Source organism: Muntiacus reevesi, chromosome 12 (assembly GCF_963930625.1).
Source record: "Muntiacus reevesi chromosome 12, mMunRee1.1, whole genome shotgun sequence".
Classification (NCBI taxonomy): Eukaryota; Metazoa; Chordata; class Mammalia; order Artiodactyla; family Cervidae; genus Muntiacus; species Muntiacus reevesi.
In genome coordinates, this window is record NC_089260.1 from 860,312 (window position 1) to 878,632 (window position 18,321).

The window sequence follows — 18,321 nt, forward strand, 5'->3', positions numbered from 1 at the left end:
GGAAAGCATACAAGAGTGGGTTTCCATTTCCTTCTCCGGGGGATTTTGCCTACCCAGGGATCAAACCCACGTTTTCCAGCATTGCAGGCAGACTCTTTACCACTGAGCCTCCTCCTATCAGGGGGTAATGGCAAAAAACATGTGAAACCCACAAAGAGACCTGTCACATCAGTTGGAAAGCACTGAAGGGGCAGTGAATGAGTCCCAGAAGGTCCTGGAAATAAACTGCATAAAGTAGAGCCACATGGAGTTAGACCTGGGAGCCTGCATCGGTAATGGGAATCTAGAAAACAGAATGCCAAGGCATGGCATTATTTCTTCCGTTTCTTTGGCCCTCAAAGAAGGCAGAGCAAAAACGAGGGAAACTAGCTTCCTTGGTTTCCTGGTTTCAGACTTTATTCCTCGAGGAAATCTCCCATCCCACAAAGCTGGACCACGTGCCACTTTTAAGGGCTCCCTGCAAGGCCTCCTCAGATCCCTGCGGGCATGACCAGCTCACTTAATTATGAGCTTTTTGAGACAGGCTCCTTGTCTCTGAGGTGGACAGCTGCTTCCTAGTACCACAGGTCCTAAGAAGTATTTGCTGGATGAATACATGAAACTCATTTCTCTGCATTCCCCTGCGACAGATCATTCACCTGGGAGTATGTGAAAAACGGCCCTCTTAGACCTCCCAGACAGCCCAGGGAACCAGATTCCATCCTTCCACTGCAGGGGGCGTGGGTTCGATCCCTGATTCGGGAACCAAGATCCCTCACGCCACAGGGGGTGGGCGTGAGGTCTCCTGACCCCATTTCCCCATAAAAGGGGCGGGGGGAGCCACCCTTAGAATGACCCCGCATGGAGACAAGGTGAGTCAGAAGTTCCTTCCTGACGGACACTCTCCGTTTAAGATACAGACGCGGACGCCCAGCCTTCACCTGCTGTCCAGCCACACTGTCCCTTCCAGCTCAGCAACCTTCCTTTCGGGGTGTGGCGAGGACAGCGGGACAGAGGTCTGTCTGGGTCACTTCATGTAACCAGAGACACGAGCGGCCCGCCCTCCAGGGCTCCTGCTGAGGGGCTGGTGGCCGCTGGACAAACGGCTGGTGAGCTGCCGCTGCCGACGTGAGCTTCAGCAAAGAGACCAGGTGGCAAGCCCGCCTGGCTGGGCTCATCTACCATTTACACATGCCCCGCAACCCTGAAGGTCTCCTGACCCCATTTCCCCTTAGAATCAAGTGCTATTCCTGCCCAGATTCTTCTCTTTACCACAAAGCCTTGCCGGGGATTTTAGTGTCAACATGTAGTCATGGTGTTAAAACAATAATTTGACTCACTACTTGGTCCAATGATCTCTTACTATGCAACAAGTTGCCCCAAAGCTTGGTGACTTAAAACCACCACCACTTATGGGAATGTAAATTAGTGCAGCCAGTATGGAAAACAGTATGGAAGTTTCTCAAAAAACTAAAAATAGAGTGAAAGCCGCTCTGTCGTGTCTGACTCTTTGACCCCATGGACTATACAGTCCCTGGAATTCTCCAGATCGGAATACTGGAGTGGGTAGCCTTTCCCTTCCCTAGGGGATCTTCCCAATCCAAGGACTGAACCCAGGTGTCCCGCATTGCAGGCGGATTCTTTATCAGCTGAGCCACCAGGGAAGCCATTAAGATTCAGCAATCCCACTCCTGGGCATATATCCAGACAAAATTCTAATTCACAAAGATACCTGCATCCCACGTTCACAGAAGCACTAGTTACAATAACCAACACTTGGAAACAACCTAAATGCCCACTGACAGATGAATGGATACAGAAGATATGGTACGTGTATACAGTGGAACACTACTCAGCCAGAAAAAAGGATGAAATACCATCTGCAGCACATGGACGGACTTGGAGATTATCAGACTGAGTGAGGTAAGTCAGAAAGAGAAAGACAAATACATTGTGATATCCCTTATATGCAGAATCTAAGACATGACACGAATGAACATATTTGTGAAACAGAAACGGACTCAGAGAGAGAAGAGACTCGTGGTTGTCAAGGGGGACGGTGTGTGGAGGGACCAACTGGGAGTTTGGGATTAGCAGATACAAATACATAGCACATACATCTACATGTAAACACACATGTATACATACATACACACATACACACATGTTAATAGATGTGCATAACCAAATCACTCTGCTGCATGCCAGACAGTAACACAACACTGTGAATCAACCACGCTCCAGTAAAACAATCTTCTTAGGAAACCAGAGCTCCACGGATCGCCTGGGGCTCAGCGGGGCGGCTCGTCCGCCAGCCTTGCTCGGGGTCCGTCACGCGCCGCAGGCGGACGGCGGCTCGGGCTGGACGTCTGACCTGGGCACCGCTCCGTCAGCACAGCCTCTCCTGCAAGACGCCCTGGACACTGAGACACACAGCCCAAGAGGAAGGAAGCAGATGCTGCCAGAATTTCATTTACACTTTCATTAACACATTAAGACATTAATAATAATGAGAGAATATTATTAATACATTGGGTTGGCCAAAAAGTTTGCTTAGGTTTTTTTGTAAGATGTTACAGAATATAATCCACTTGCCAGACAACTAACCCATTCAACATGCAAAATGTGATGGTTTTCAGTATATACATAGAGGTGTACGTCCATCACTACAATCCATGTTAAGATACCTTATCACCCCAAAGGAAACACTGTACCATTAGCGATCATTCCCCACTTCCCATCCCCATCCCTCATTATGTACACATAATGTACAAGTTTTTATGTGGACATGTGTTTTCTTTTCTCTTGGATATACACCAAGAAGCAGAATCGTTGGGTCATGTAATAACTCTTCTTAATCTTTTTCGAAAATGCCAGACATTTCCCAAAGTGGCTGTGCCGCTCTGCATTCCCACCAGTAAAGTGTGAGAGCTCTAACTTCTCCACGTCCTCTCCAGCATTTGCCGTCTGTTCTTCACCAGGACCCTCCTAGTGGGTGTGAAGAGATGTCTCAGAGTGGTTTCGATCTGCATTCCCCTGATGATTACTGATCCTAAGCCTGGTTTTGTATGCTTGTTGTCCATTTATATATCTTCTTTGGAGAAGCATCTACTCTGATGCTTTGTCCACTGGAAAATGAGGTTACTTGAATTTAAGCATCTTTTATATATTCTTTGATGCAAGTTCTTAATCAGATGATGATTTGCAAATATTTTCTCCCGTTTTGATGTTGAAACTGAAACTCCAACTCTTTGGCCACCTGATGGGAAGAGCTGACTCATTTGAAAAGACCCTGATGCTGGGAGGGATTGGGGGCAGGAGAAGGGGACGACAGAGGATGAGATGGCTGGATGGCATCACCGACTCAATGGACATGGGTTTGAGTAAACTCCGGGAGTTGGTGATGGACAGGGAGGCCTGGCGTGCTGGGATTCATGGGGTCACAAAGAGTCGGACACGACTGAGCAACTGAACTGAAGTGAACTCTCCCGTTTTATGCGTTGTTTTGTCACTTTCTTCAAGGCTATGTGCAGTCCCAAAGGTTTTAGTTTTGAGGTAGTCCAATTTATCTATTTTTCTCTTTTGTGGCTTGTGGTGTGGGGTCACATGTCAGAAACACTGCCTGACACCAGCCCATGGAAGTTTACTCCCATGCTGTCATCTAAGAGTTTTATAGTTTTAGCTCTTAAATTTAGTTCTATAATCCATTTTGAGTTAATTTTTCTAGAAGGCATGAGGCGAGGGTCAAACTGCTTATTTGCATGCAGTTATCCAGTTATCTCAGCACCATTTTGTTTAAAAGACTATTTATCCTCCATTGAATTATCTTTCTGACTCTTGTTAAAAGCCAAGCAGCCACGCCAGGCCTTCTTAAGCTGCTTGGGCTCAGAAGTCACAGAATGTCAACTGCCTGAGTTACACTGGTTTAAAACCACGAGATTAAAGGCAGAGACAGCTTCAAACCCTAACTCTGCACACTTGTCAGCTACCTGATTGCTTCCCCGAGCATCGCTGGGGACGAAGACAGTGCCCGGGAGCTGCTACGCAGCCTAAGTGTGACAATACACAAAATGCTTCACTCACGGCGCCCAATTCACCTCAGGCACTGAATGCATTTTAGCCGTAATGATGATGACAACGAAAGGTTTTCTAGATGGGGCCGTAAGATCTGACCCCTTTCTTTAAGGCAAAATGAATTAATCTTCTGTGTATATTTCACAGACAAGAACAGCAATTCTATTTTAATTAGTGGTGACAAGTGGGAACGGTGCTCCGAAAGTCTTATTTTTATGGAACAAATTCATCGTTAGCCAAATGGTCCTGTGTGCGACTGCCCTGTGATGTAAAGCCACACACCTCACGAGGTGCTGCTCAGTCGACCCCATGGACTGCAGCCTGCCAGACTCCTCTGTCCACGCAATTCCGAGGCCAGAGCGCTGGGACGAGTCGCCGCTTCCTACTCCAGGGACCTTCCCAACCCAGGGAGCACAGCTGGGTCTCCAGCGCCGGCAGGGGACCCCTCACCACTGAGCCCCGAAAGGTGCTGGCGGTGGTGGCTCCGTCGCCAAGTCTCGTCTGACTCTGGGCGACCCCACGGACTGCCGCCCACCTGGAGGTATTAGGCATTAACGAAACTCACCTCCTGAAAGTACCCACAGGTTTTACTGGGCATGTGACTGCGCTCACCCTTTCCTGGATATGTCTCTGAGTCATATTTCCCAGGCTCGCTTTAGCCCAGGGGAAAGGCACCGTCACAATAGAAGGAACTGCTGCATTTAGGGGCCAGAGCAGGAATAGAAGTCAGCTGATAGTAATCTCCTTGTGCAGTGAAAAAAAATTCAAAAGGCCCGAGAAGGCCCCTGCAACGTGGGAACGTGTGTGAGCCGCGCCAGGGCACATGCTAGCCAGGGACCCACAGGCCCTGAGGCCCAGAGGGCGCTTCGGAGTCTGGGAAGCGTCCCAAACAGGCACGAGCTAGTGTAGTGACGGGCCGCTCTGAGAGGCAACGCATAAAATTACATGCATGATGATCGTCAGAAGCTAAAAGTGTATTCCTCCAGATATTGAGGTGCTTTTCCCTGGGGGCGGTTTCTGGGTGCTTTTCCCTTTGTTCTTAATAGAATTCTCTATCACTCAGATTATTCCCCAGACAGAATATACTATGCTTATAACTGGCGGGGAAAATTTATCAATAAAGAAGTTACATTAAGGTTAAGTTTCTTTACTTATGTCTTAATTATTTTTTCACTTATTTGTCTGCTCCAGGACTGAGTTATAGCCCGTGGGGTCTTAGCTGCAATGTACAGGGTCTTCAGTTGTGGTGTGTGGGTCCAGCTCCCCTGACCAGGAATTGAGCCTGGGCCCCTGAATTGGGGGCCTGGAGTCTTTAAGTGCTGGACCACCAGAGAAGTCCCTAAGGTTACGTTTACATTTAACCAGATGACTTGTCCCTGACAAAATGCTTACATTAATACTCAGTATAACACAGTTGCTCCCCATGTATAAATCACATGTTTAGATGTATGCTTCCAAAACACAGTTTGAAAAAATAACAGTGACTTGTGTGAGTAGGAAGAAAGTACGAATTGTGGGGAAATGTTTATGTAAGCATTGATTATTTTTGAATACTATGCTTTTTTTTCTATTGAATAGATGTGATATGGATAAACAGACAAAATTTTCATAATCATTTGGTTTGGAACTAGTAAACCGAAAGCTGTTTGGCTACTATATGTCACTAAAACACTAATATATACTAAAAAAAGGTGAAGGAAAAGGAAGAAAAACAGCATTGTACACCCTTTGCCAACAAATACCTTTCACCTTCCTCCACTTGCTTCATACTATACACTGAACAGAACATACTCTTTCTCATCATTTTTCTTGACTTGTATTGTTCCCTCACATCCTCCTCCCTCCCTTTCCCTGGAAAAATTTAAACCGTTCTTCACAAAAAGGAAGCCCACTGCACAAGGGAGCCTGCTCCAGTGGCAGGCGAGGCCCGAGACCCAGGCCCGCTCCCGAGGAGCCGTCCCGGAGACGAGCAGGATGGCAGGGGTCTGAAGGAGCGGGCAGAAGGGTACCTGCTTCTCATTTGCATGAAGGGGCTCTGAGGGCTAGAGAAACTACTGCCCTCTCTGAAAATGCCCTAACTTAGAAGTAATTCACACAGATCTCTCCGTTTTTTGAACTTTAAGTCAATACCATAGTTTCATATAAAGTCCTCAATTTTTAGCACACTAGTTTTACCCCTTCAGCTCAGCTAGAAGCTTTGAAGGACAGACACCATGCATTCAGAGCTTTTACTTCTTAGAAAACCCAGCCCCGGGAGGCAGTAAACACCAGGTACTGGACAAATATTTGTTAATCAGCTGGCTGACGCCACATGTGCCACAAGCAGCAGTGACAGAGTGTTATTATCTCTGAAGGGTAAAATCCCTTCCTCTCTGCTGGCTATTTTAAATTTTCTGGGAAAAAAAGCAAGAACTTTTCCAGTGCCGGTTTTGTGCTGTGACGAGGCTGATAATTCGGAACCGGAGTTGTAATGTTCACGTTGCCTGTCTTTAGTGGACCAAATATCACCAGCCTTTAGTGTGGATGCATTAAACACCTCGGTTGTTGTTACTGAAGTTGAACCAGCTTCAGGCAGAAGCCGAGTGTGAATTCCAAGGCCACGGCTGTTCTAAAAGGCTGCATTCAGCTACGGTTTCATAACCAAAAAATTACACAAGGAGAGAAACCAAGAACTTCTACACTGAATTCAAAACGATTCAAATCTCTGCGAGGCCCTCAAACCACTGCCAAGGGCAACTGCGTTCTCAAACGGATGATAAAGGCTTCTTTTAAGGCAATGGTTATTATTTATTTTGGATGCTTCCATAGTTATTAGAAAATAGAAGGATTTGCTGCCAAAAACAAAGGGGAAAAAAAGGCAAAAAAAGACAGAAAGGGTAAGATAAAGTACTTGAGAAAAAAAATAAAGATAATACCAACTAGGGAAAACCAAATGAGTATGCCTTAAAGAGGTAGGGGAATGACAGGAAACTGGACCCATAAACAGGGGCTACTTTCTGCAGGTCAGTAGCCTGCAACAGAGGCTGCTCGGTCCTGCCTATTCGCTACAGTTATACGGAAAAGAACGGGAAGCAGTCTCTTCTCTCAACCAGGGTCTTCCGTTGTGCCATCACAAACCCCCTCCCAACACACGGATCACCATGTACCCCGCCCTGCATCGGCCACTGGGACACAAGGAACAAGTCAAGGTTCCTGCTCTGGAAGAACGATGACGAAGCAAGGTTCCCAAACTTCTGGAAAGCTTGAAACTGCTCTTGTCCACTTTACTTTCAGTCACCTGCTAGAAACCAGCGGGGACCATCACCAGCAAAGGGCCAGTCGATAACCTGGCCCTTTGAAAAGAGACGAGAGAAAACGCCCAGTGAACTGGAGCCGCTGGTGCTCACGGGGATGCTCGTGGAGACTCAGCCGCCTCGTGGCACGGAGAGAGGGGAGGCTGCGCTGGGGAGGGCCGCGTGCTGGCAAGGAGAGACTGCTCGGTCCCCCGCGTCTCTGGCCCAGGGCAGGTGGGTGGTCTCTGCAGACAGCGATAGCCGGTCCAGCAGGAGCAGTCTGAAGCCGGGCTGGATGACACCCTTCTCTCCATGGGTCCAGGGCGGCAGCGGCAGTGGGGACCAGCCTCCGGTCTGAACCTCTGAACCGTGACTTCCGAGCTGGGGTCGGGCTCCGGGACCCCGAGTTCCTTCTTGTGTGCCATGAAGGCAGAACGCTCAGCTCGACGGCATGGTCAGAGTCAGAGCTAATCTCCGTAGCATCGGGCACAGCGCCTGGCGCCAAGCCGCAGTGAACAAGGGATGCACTCGGGCACACACACATACACACCCCCCAACACCCACCTCCCTGGAGGTTCACCCTCAGCAAGTCCTGTCTGTCCTTCCCAGGTGGGCCCACCTCCCAACCAGCCAAAAGGACCCATTCCAAGCACGCTGGGGAGAGGACATATAAAATGCAGAAAAGCAAATGTTTAGCCACTTCAAAGGAAATTTTATTTCTAGAGAATGCTAACACTGAAGTAAAAGTTAAAGTCTTATTTAGGAGACTGAATCATGGTAGAATACGGAGGACAATTTTATAAAAATACCGTTCCGGTGGTTGTTCGTATGTGTTCAATTTGTGAACAGGGAGCTGCACGCTCACATGAAATGTATACACTATACTTCAATACATGTAACTTCCTAGTTAAAGTTGGACGACACATTTGACTTCAGCAGAGTTAAAAATGCTGTGTGGATTTTCTTTCCTGCTGGTCTGAAGGCCTTCTGTTAGGGGCTCTGAAATTAGTAAGTGCTTCCTGACAATGTGGTGCTTCCCCCACTGGGTAGAATAAAGCCATGGCTGACACTCCCCAGCTCTGCATGAAGAAGTGATTAAGCTGGGATGTTTCCATTTAGCAAACAAAGCAAAGAAAACAGAAAAGCATCTACACGCCTGGAGTCATCTCTGCATTTAAAGAAAACTGCACCTACCCAAGGAGCCTCCACACAAAGCCTCTAATAATGGAAGGATAAGCTCAACCTCAACCCCACTCCCCCAGAAGCCTCCCACTGCTTCGATCCTGGAGGTCCGCTTTCACTCTGCTGGAGTCAGAGCCTCTTCTCCCAGGAGGCCCTTCCTCCTCTGCTCCGTGGGTGTTCTCCGGCCTCACTGCAGCAGGCCTGGCAGCGCCTCGCCCTGCCCACCGCCTGGATCATTCACTCCAGACTAACACTTGGAGACAGACCGAAGCCGTTTCCACTAGAAGACTCCGTGTTCTTCATCTCTCCCAGATGGAATCAACTGACACTCGGAGCGAACTAGCGTCACTGGATTCAGAGCACGCTGGACACAGGATTCCACTTCTACAGGTTTGCTCAAGGAACTGAGATTTTTAACTTTTAATGCCGTTCGTGGGAAAGGAAAGAGCTGCAGTTTCAGTCAGGGTCCCTCTTTAGCAACTGGAGGTTTAAAGCAGGTAACTTGGCCCATCTCAGATTAGCCTTCCTTCCTTCCTTGTAAATTGATGGGGGAAATCTCTCCCTCTTGGAAGTGCAGGAAGAATTAAAATATTTAGCATGGTGTGTTCTAAAGACGGTGAGGTACTTTTTCTAATGCACAGAAGTCCCGAGTGTGGCTGTGGATTCAGCCTCACTATGAGTCCTGATGGCTGTAAGTGTGGCCATAATCGATGACTTACAATGATGGTGGTAACGATCCTTCTTATCCTTGGATGTTTGTGATCAGAACCTACATGAGTCAATACAAATAGTGATCTTAGACGAGCAAGTATGTACCCCTGGCTTCAGCCCAATCTGCACATGCCAAGGTTGGCACAGAAAGGGGCCGCCCAGAGACTTCGCTCCTAAGTAAGGCTGGCCGTGCAAGCGCTGACCTGTTCATCTCTTCAGCAAACATCTATCTGGTACATGCGCTATGCTGGACGCTGAGGCTCCGACGTTGCATGCAACTGCAAGGTGCACGACCCCAAATGGCTTCTAGTCAAGCGGGAGAGATGGAAACATCAGCACGACCTCTTGGAGAAACAGCTGGTGTGGCGGCTGAGCTAGAACGCAGGTTGGTACGGGAGCAGGAAGCAAGCCAGAAAACTTCTTATAACCCAACCATACTCCATACTCATGCGAGAGGGAGCGTACCCCACGTCAGCTCTGACCATCACATCGTCACATGGTACATGCTCAGAAAGAAACAGAAAGAGCCAGTGAAATGTTCACCGACAGAGTGGGGCAATTCTGCACGCCTGTCCATTCAAGGAGACAGGAGAGGACTCGTTTCAGATCCTCGGTAGGGTCTCATAGGCTCCGCCAATCAGGGTCCCAGCAGGAAACTTCAAAAATGTACATATGGGCTGGACTTCACTGGTGGTACAATGGCGAAGACATCAAGCTTCCAATGCAGGCGGCCCAGGTTCAATCCCTGGTCAGGGAACTAGATCCTGCCTGCCACAAGGAAGATCGTGCATGCTGCAATGAAGACCCTGTAACTAAGGCCTGATGCAGCCAGATAAATAAATGGTATTTTTTTTTTTAACTACAAATGGGCTAATAGGAGGCTCCTGGGAGCTTCCTTATATGCTCAGTCCTCAGTCGTGTCCAACTCTCTTGTAACCCCGTGGACTGTAGCCCGCCAGGCTCCTCCGTCCATGGGATTCTCCAGGCAAGAATCCTGGAGTGGGTTGCCATTTCCTCCTCCAGGGGACCTTCCCGACCCAGGGACTGGGTCCATGTCTCCTGCACTGCAGGCGGATTCTTTACCATGGAGGTAGTGTATCATAAAAGAACCACTCAAGCTACGGGCAGGGTTATGGGAAACTAGAGGAGATGGTGAAAGGCCCCAGCCCCTGGGACCGCGACCAGAACAACCGCGGGCGCCAGGATTAAGAGGGAGGGCAGTGTCCAGAGCCTGGGGGTGTCGGGTGTTATGGGAAGGCTGCTGATGGGAGCTGGGCCCCTCACATGCGGAGGGAGCAGAGAGCAGAGTCCTCCCGTCCGCCTACTTCCTGCCGGGGCCTCCCTCTTACCCCACAATGGCAACGCAGCCTGTTGACACGGCCGTGAGTCAGCCCCAGGGCCCCCGGCCGCATGGGAAAGGGGAGAGAAGAGTCTGGAAGACAGATGGAAATGTCTTGCACACGGGCTGGGCTCGTCTCACGGCGCAGAATCCAACTCTCATACATAAAAGCACGTGTGTCTTATGCAGCTTGGGTCACGCAAGGATAACCTGGTTGAGAAGCATTTCCCCTTATACATCAGAAACTCGAGAAAGCCAGGACGGGGCGAGAGTCTGCTCAACGTGAGCTCATTCGGGCCTCACGGCAAGCTTGCGAGTTACGCCTGTTCTTCCAATCCTACAGAGGAGAGACAGACTCAGGAAGGCTGACTGTCCCGCTAAGTGGCCGAGGAAGAACTCTGACGCACGCTTCTCCAACCCCAGAAATCTTGGACGGTTGTTCCATTCCACCAAGTTGAAAAATAACTAAAGAGACTGATTGGCAAAATCAATGTTACAGAGCTTGGTTCGCTGCCATGTGATTACACAAGATTAGGAAAACTTGGCAGAAAGGACCGGCAATGAATCTCCGTCGATGAATCAAGTCTACTGTTGAAGCAGCTAGGTGCATCTACCTCTAAATCAAGTCATTTCTGAATAATCAACCAGGGCTAGAAATCTGTAGATGACGACCTAGGGCTGATGACTCCTGACAAGTGCGGCTGACCTGCTGCCTGTCTGCATGTTAACAAAGCACCAGAACCACTGCCACGTATTTACCACGCGAGAGGGACAGTGCGGCGTAGCCAAGCAGCAGTCAGGAAGAAACGCGGTTTCCAAATCCAGGCGCAAGGCCTTAGGAACCAGGTGATGAAAGCTTCTCGCAGGCCCACTGAAAACTCTACCAGGCTGCGTTCTGCTGACCACTGTCGAGGGGTGTTCGTTGCTGCCGTAACCTCAGATGGAAGCTGCAGAAATGTGCAAACTCAAAGCTGAAAACTGAAAACTGGCTCCGTGTGGGCTCATGGGCCCTGGGGCTGGAAACCAGGGTTTGAAACGCTCCTCCTGGCTTTTGGCTCCAGGAGGGTAAGCAAGTTCATTCAGCCCTCTAGCCTCGGCCTCCGTACTTGCTGAAGGGAGAGTCACGGTCCTGATCTCCTTGGCGCAGGAGGCTTGAGTGAGAAAGCTCACGTAAAGGCCTGGTTTACACTGAGCGTCAGTGATGCCCTGGGAGCCCCTCAGCAGCATCTCCAGCGCCTTCAGACCTCCTCCAGCCTCTCCAACTCCCCTACCATCTTTTCAAGCAGGCGTGCACAGTGAACAGATCTGGGGGATAAAGCTGATGTCTTCTTCTGGGCCGGAAGGCAGCTCTGCTTGAAGACATTACAAGGTGACCTGAGCCTGGGGCTCCTCTTCTGTGCCCCCACCCAGGCAGGCGTCCACGGCACCTCACCGAGCCGCCCTTCGGGAGCTGAGGCTTGGAAGAACCGCTGAGATGGTGACGCCGCTCTCGCCGTGAGAACGATGACCTTCCTCTGTCCCTGGACCCAGAGGTCTCCTGCCACATCCAGGAAGTGGTGCCGGTGAACCTGTCAGCGTGCAAGATAAGATCGCAAGACTCTGGCCAGTTCTCCACAAGAGCCACACAGCATCAAAACCACGCCTTGTCACCCTGAGCAAACAGCTGCAGAAGGTAACACGTTTAATCCATTTACACTGAAATCTTAGGATACCCTTCAAATAACCCAAGAAGGAAACATTTACTCCAAGAGTCTGTGAAACCACTAATCAATATGGCAGCACCAGTGAGCTGTGAAAGGCTGTATATAACACACTAGAAGTAATTTTGTTACAGTCTGCATAATCAAGACCTATTTTGAACATAAAACCTGGATCAATTTGCAGACCTCAAGATCCCAGTTTGGAAAGCACTTTTATTCAGCAAATGCAGGAAGAGAGAGAAAAAAACTTGAAGCCTCTTTAAAAAAAAACACTCCGGCTCCATGTTTTCACATCATATTAGCCACTAAACCTCTTTCAGCTCGTGTGTCCATCTCTGCAATGGGATGAACGGTGCCTGCTGGGTATATCTGAGAGAGCTGCACAGGCATCGGCCTGTTAATGGCCAGGATGCTCTGTAAGCTTTCAAGAGGCAAGGCAAGGTACACCTCCGACTCGCGGCGCTCAGCATGAGAAGCAAGCTCTCTCTAGCGTTTTCGTGGCACCAGTTCAGCAGCTCATAGCAATCACTGCATGTCGAGTTCTTTGTTCACTCAACAAATATTTATTGTGCCAGCCACTGGGAGGGAACAGGAAAAAAATCTCAGGGGCACCTGGTAGAGAAAGCTCTGATAAGATAAAATACACAAAGGGCTTTTCCCCTGTGTACACAGTTTTCTCTTAATATTTCTCTTCAGTTCTATGGAAAAGAGAATATGAAGGAGGCGGTGGGGACTAGACGACGTCTAAGGGCACACTGGGACTTTAATTCTTCAAGCAGTGTACTCTCTTACGTCGAATAAATGGACTACTGGTAACCTGAGACAGAAACTGATAATAAGAAAAATCCTGATAATAAGAAAACTAAGACCCTCTGGATGAAATCTAATGCCTTTATGAACCAGACCTAGAATGGATTAAACTCCATGTTAAGACTGAGTTAAGTTAAAATTGAGAAGTCTCAGAAATTAGGAGATTGGGATTAACATATATGCAGCACTATACACAAAATATGTATAGATAATCAACAGGGAACTAGACTCAGTATTCTATAATCACCTATGTTGGAAAAGAATCTGAAAAAGAATGGAACATGTATATGTCTAAGCTGATTCACTTAGCTACACACTTGAAACTAACACAACATTCTAAGTCAACTATACCCCAAAATAAGACTCAATTAAAAAAATAATAATGAAATTGAGAAGTCTCCTCTACACCTGAAGACGAGATCAAGGTCAGTTTAAAAATGTGCGTTTCAACTATTAGTCTTAGTAAGCATGGTCCAAACTGTACCCCAACTCATGTTCTCTGTGTGGCTGACTCTGTTTATTAGGACACAGAGCATTTGGTTACCCCGAGCTCACCCTTTTTTTCTGGAATAGATCTACGGTGCCAAGTGCTCCAAGACAATCAAGCTTTGTAGTCTGGAACACGCATTCAAAACACCTACCATCTGAAGGCAGCATATAGATTCTGCGCTGTTTCTTTAAGTCACTGACACTGTTCCTCCTTTCAAAGGTGTTATTAGAAAACTAAGAACTGCCCTGTTTGGGAACACCTGTGATCCGTCCCCCTGCGGTGCTTCTGTGCGTCTATCTGTCTCTGCGTCTGTGAGTCTGTGCTTCTGTGCGTCTGTGCGTCTGTGAGTCTGTGAATGTGTATGTATGTGCATCTATGTGTCTGTGGGTGTGTGTCTGTATGTCTATGAGTCTGTGTGTCTCTGAGTCTGTGAGCGTGTATGTATGTGCATCTGTGAGTCTGTGTGTCCGTGAGTCCGTGTGTCCATGTGTCTGTGAGTCTGTGTGTCCACGAGTCTGTGTGTCCATGAGTCCATGAGTCCATGAGTCCGTGTGTCCGTGAGTCCGTGTGTCCGTGTGTCCCTGAGTGTGTATCTGTGAATCTGTGTGTCCATGTGTCCGTGTGTCTGTGCAGAGGTGAGTGCGGAACCAGAAGGCCCCACGGGAGACGTGCGCCCCATCTCTGCATCCTCAGCCCACAGCTGCGCGGGAAGGCGGGGGGCAGCCTGCTGAAGCGCCGGGGCCTGGGGGCTGAGACGAAGGCCTCCCGATGGCTCGTCTGGCCCAGGCCCGGGGCACAGCTCTCCGCCTCAGACCCCCGGGAGCTGGCAGCAGGGATGGCTCCTACTTCGGGTAGCCCTGCGCCCACACTGAAACCAACCCGTCCCCGGGGACCCACAAATCCATGAGGCGGACAGCACCAGGGCTTAGAAAGGCAGAGGGCCCCAAGCAGCACTTTTCAGCAAAACCAGCAGAAACCCCCAAGTTACACAAAGGCCTGTTAATAACACAGAGCAAACAGGCCAGAGGAGAGCGCAAAGGAAGCCCGGACAAGGGCCAGGCCCCCGGGGCTGGGGCAGGCGGGCAGGCTGCACGTACCTGCCATCCGGGCCGACGTCTCCCGCCCCCGGAGCAGCGGGAGCGACACGGAGCCGCCGCCGCCGCTCCGGGTCCAGGCGCCCTCCTCCTGGGACAGTGAGGTGAGGCCCACCCTTCCACGTTACTATTCACCGTGCGTGTAAAGCCCTGGAGGGGAACGCGGCCCAGGCCAGTGTTCTGCCTGGAGAATCCCACGGACAGAGGGGCCTGGCGGGCTACAGCCCACGGGGTCGCAGAGTCAGACACGGCTGAGCACACAGCACACACACCATATAAAGAAAGCTGAGCGTGAAGAACTGATGCTTTTGAACTGTGGTGTTGGAGAAGACTCTTGAGAGTCCCTTGGACTGCAAGGAGATCCAACCAGACCATCCTGAAGGAGATCAGTCCTGGGTGTTCATTGGAAGGACTGATGCTGAAGCTGAAGTTTCAGAACTTTGGCCACCTGATGGGAAGAGGTGACTCATTGGAAAAGACCCTGATGCTGGGAGGGAGTGGGGGCAGGAGGAGAAGGGGACGACAGAGGCTGAGACTGGATACCATCATCGACACAATGGACGTAAGTTAGCAAACTCCTGGAGATGGTGAAGGACAGGGAAGCCTGGTGTGGTGAAGTCCATGGAGTTGCAGAGCCGGACACAACTAAGTGACTAAACAACAACAATGCTATCATTACTATGGTTACTATTATGATTTATTATTCTATGATCACTCTATGCAGGAGGTTCAGATAAAATAACCTAAACGCAGTGCTTTGAGAAGCTTAATGTACAAATAAAAGTCGCTGTTTTTATTATATTTACAGAACATCACAGAGATTTACCATGAACGAGAATCATTTTACTCCTCCTTTCCTATGACTACTTTAAAATCCTGGAATATTTTCAGTAAATTTTTATAGAAAATGCTATACTCAGATACTCACAAACTCCATGTTATATTTTTGAAGTAAGTACTGACGCCATTCATTTAATCTCCACTGAAGGAAACAGAAAAGATTCACTAATAGCGTAGTAACAGTAAGTTTGGACTCAGGACCCTTGGGATCATACCCAGCTGGTTTTTTTTTTTAATAATGATGTGACCTTGGATAAGAGATTTAACCTCTCCCTGTGACATTTTTCTCATCTATAAAATGGGAACAATGAAAGCATTTAAGTAGGGGGTTGTTATGATGATTAAATAAAATGGATTAGTCAAGACGTTTGATATACATCTATCAATCAACAAGTATTATCTATTATTATCTTAAAAGGGAAACAACTAAAGGAACATATATTTTGCAAGACCGTCTTCCCCAAGTATCACAAATATCCTGAACACGGGATCTGGTGAAATAACTCAGGGGGATCAGTGGATTTCTCAGTCGCTGTTGGTTGTGGCTTGCATGTGGGACGTCAGTCCCCGGACCACGACCCCTGCCGTGGAAGCACACAGCCTCAGCCACTGAACCACCAGGGAAGTCCCAGAGTCAATTCTCAAATAATAAAAATTCTTGAAAATGAGAATCATAATAACAACCAACATTTCTTAATGTTATCTTTTTAAGTATCCAAAACTTAGAAAATAATAATCCATGCTGAGATTCATGAAAAAGATGGCCAGAGAAACAAAGAAAATGCATTAAAAACAGCTAAACTAAACTGATCAAATAGGTAAACTGAACTATCAATTCCAAAGGGCCGAGAGTTTGCTCCATACGCATTCTGGCCATTGAAACGGTAGGAGCCAAGATGTGCGAGGTGACAGTTAGGTCATGCCAGGTTAAGGGCTGATGAAATGACTTCTCCTGGTGCTAACTTTACAAGCAGTTTGAGGAAGGAAATCTACTTGGACCTGGGACACTCAACGCTAGTGGATAAAAAGCCAACTGCACAAAAAAGTCCAGCAACACCGGTCAGCTCGTCCAGGGGTCAAACGTCTAGTCATCCTTTCTAGCAAGTTATTTACCATCTACGCCTGGCGAGACACAGGTGAACCTGCAGGCAACAGAAAGCAGGATAAAGCAGCTCCTCTGCCCAAACCTCCCAGTCTAATGCTGCAGACGCACCAAGGTGAACGCCTCACACAGCCCTCTCACGGGATAAACACAGAGGCACATCACCCAAGTCCCTTCTAAGGGGACACGGACGGATGCTCAGGAAAGGTCATACTGAACACAAAGCCCGGAAGTCAGAGTGAGTGAGGGAGAGGCTGAGCCTGCCACAGAGTCTGCTGGACAAGGGGGCATCACATGCAAGAGCACATCGGGTCGCCACCGAGGCCAGCCCACCCTCCAACGGGCTCGATCACACGTGAACACTTCGGTACCGTGGCGGCCTGGCCCGGGCCCTGTCCCACCGCTCACCCCTCCCCTCCCCGGACGCTCTGGCCTCCTCGCTGTCCTGAAATACGCTGAGCGCATCCCCACCCAAGCCTTCCCCCGGCTGCACCGTCCACCCGGGAAGCGGTCCCAGCACATCCGCACTTCATTCAAACGCCGCCTCTTAGGGACGTCAGGCCCCAGCACACCTCCCCCGCCTCGGGAAGGCTAGCTCTCTTTCTATCACTGTGAACCCTGGACTGAACCACACTCGTCTTCACACGCTGTCCCTTCAACAGCTGCCTCTTCAACTAGCCTGCGAGCTCCGCGGGGCAGACGCTTCGTCCGCCTCTGATCCCGGCGCACTTCCAGGGGCTGCTGGTGGGCCTGCCAAGTGGGGAGGGCTCACGAAGTGTGTGCGGGATAATTCGTGGATAATAAGTGCCCAGAGGCAGGAGGGAGCCGCGGATGGCCAGACACACGGTTTAGGCTGAATGGAGAAGCGGGGGTGGGGCTGGGCGAGCGTTTTCTGGACGCCACGAGCAGCCTCCTTTAACTTCTCTTAGCATACCCGTCCCACTAGTGACAAAAGTGCTCTGTCAGACGTCTCAGTTGATAACCCCGGCTCCCGTAAGGTGACTAACCAGGTCCCAGAGATAATCTACAGCTAGAAAAGAGGGTTACAGAATCCCTGGCGTCCTTCCATGGAAATGATATGTTTCTTTGTTTTTCTTCCAGGATCTCAGTCCGCGGGCCAGGGACTGAATCTGGCCACAGCAGGGTGGCCCAGCATCCTAACCACTGGGCCGAAAGGGAACACCCGCCATGCATGCTTTTGACAACATAAAATCTTAACAGTTTAAACGGACCAGCAGGGTAGCCTAAATGCTAAACACCCACTAGAATTTTCCAAAAGGAACTAAGGAAGCAGCAACGCCACGCACACACACACTCCAGGACGCAGACGGAGGTGCCGACGGGGCCTCCCGTTCGGTCACACGGGTCAGGGAGCGGACGGCTTATAGACTTGGAGACAGAGAGCAGGCGACCGGGGGGCCAGGAGAACCAGCACCGACGGGGCAGGAAGCGTCTGCACAGCCAGCGCCAGGGAGAGGGAACGACCGCCACAGGGCGGGACAGGCAGGACCCGGGGTGGGCGCGACGTCAGGCCAGCGTCCGAGACGGCTGTCCCCGCGGGATCTGACGGCACACGAGAGGGACAGAGCCAAGTCCTGAAGCGCTCGACACGAGAGGTCCCTGGAGTTCCCACGGCAGCAGTGAACGGCGCCATCACCACCTCCACGTCGGAAAGGAGGACGCTGAGGCTCAGAAGGGTGAGGCCCCAGGGTCAGAACTCAAGCCGGG

At 49.7% G+C, this 18,321-nt stretch overlaps 1 protein-coding gene across 4 annotated transcripts in view; it reads right to left on the reverse strand.

Moving 5' to 3' along the window:
• Nucleotides 1-18,321, reverse strand: part of DEPTOR (DEP domain containing MTOR interacting protein) — a 161,654-nt gene that overhangs the window by 95,283 nt on the left and 48,050 nt on the right. The window lies entirely within an intron of this gene.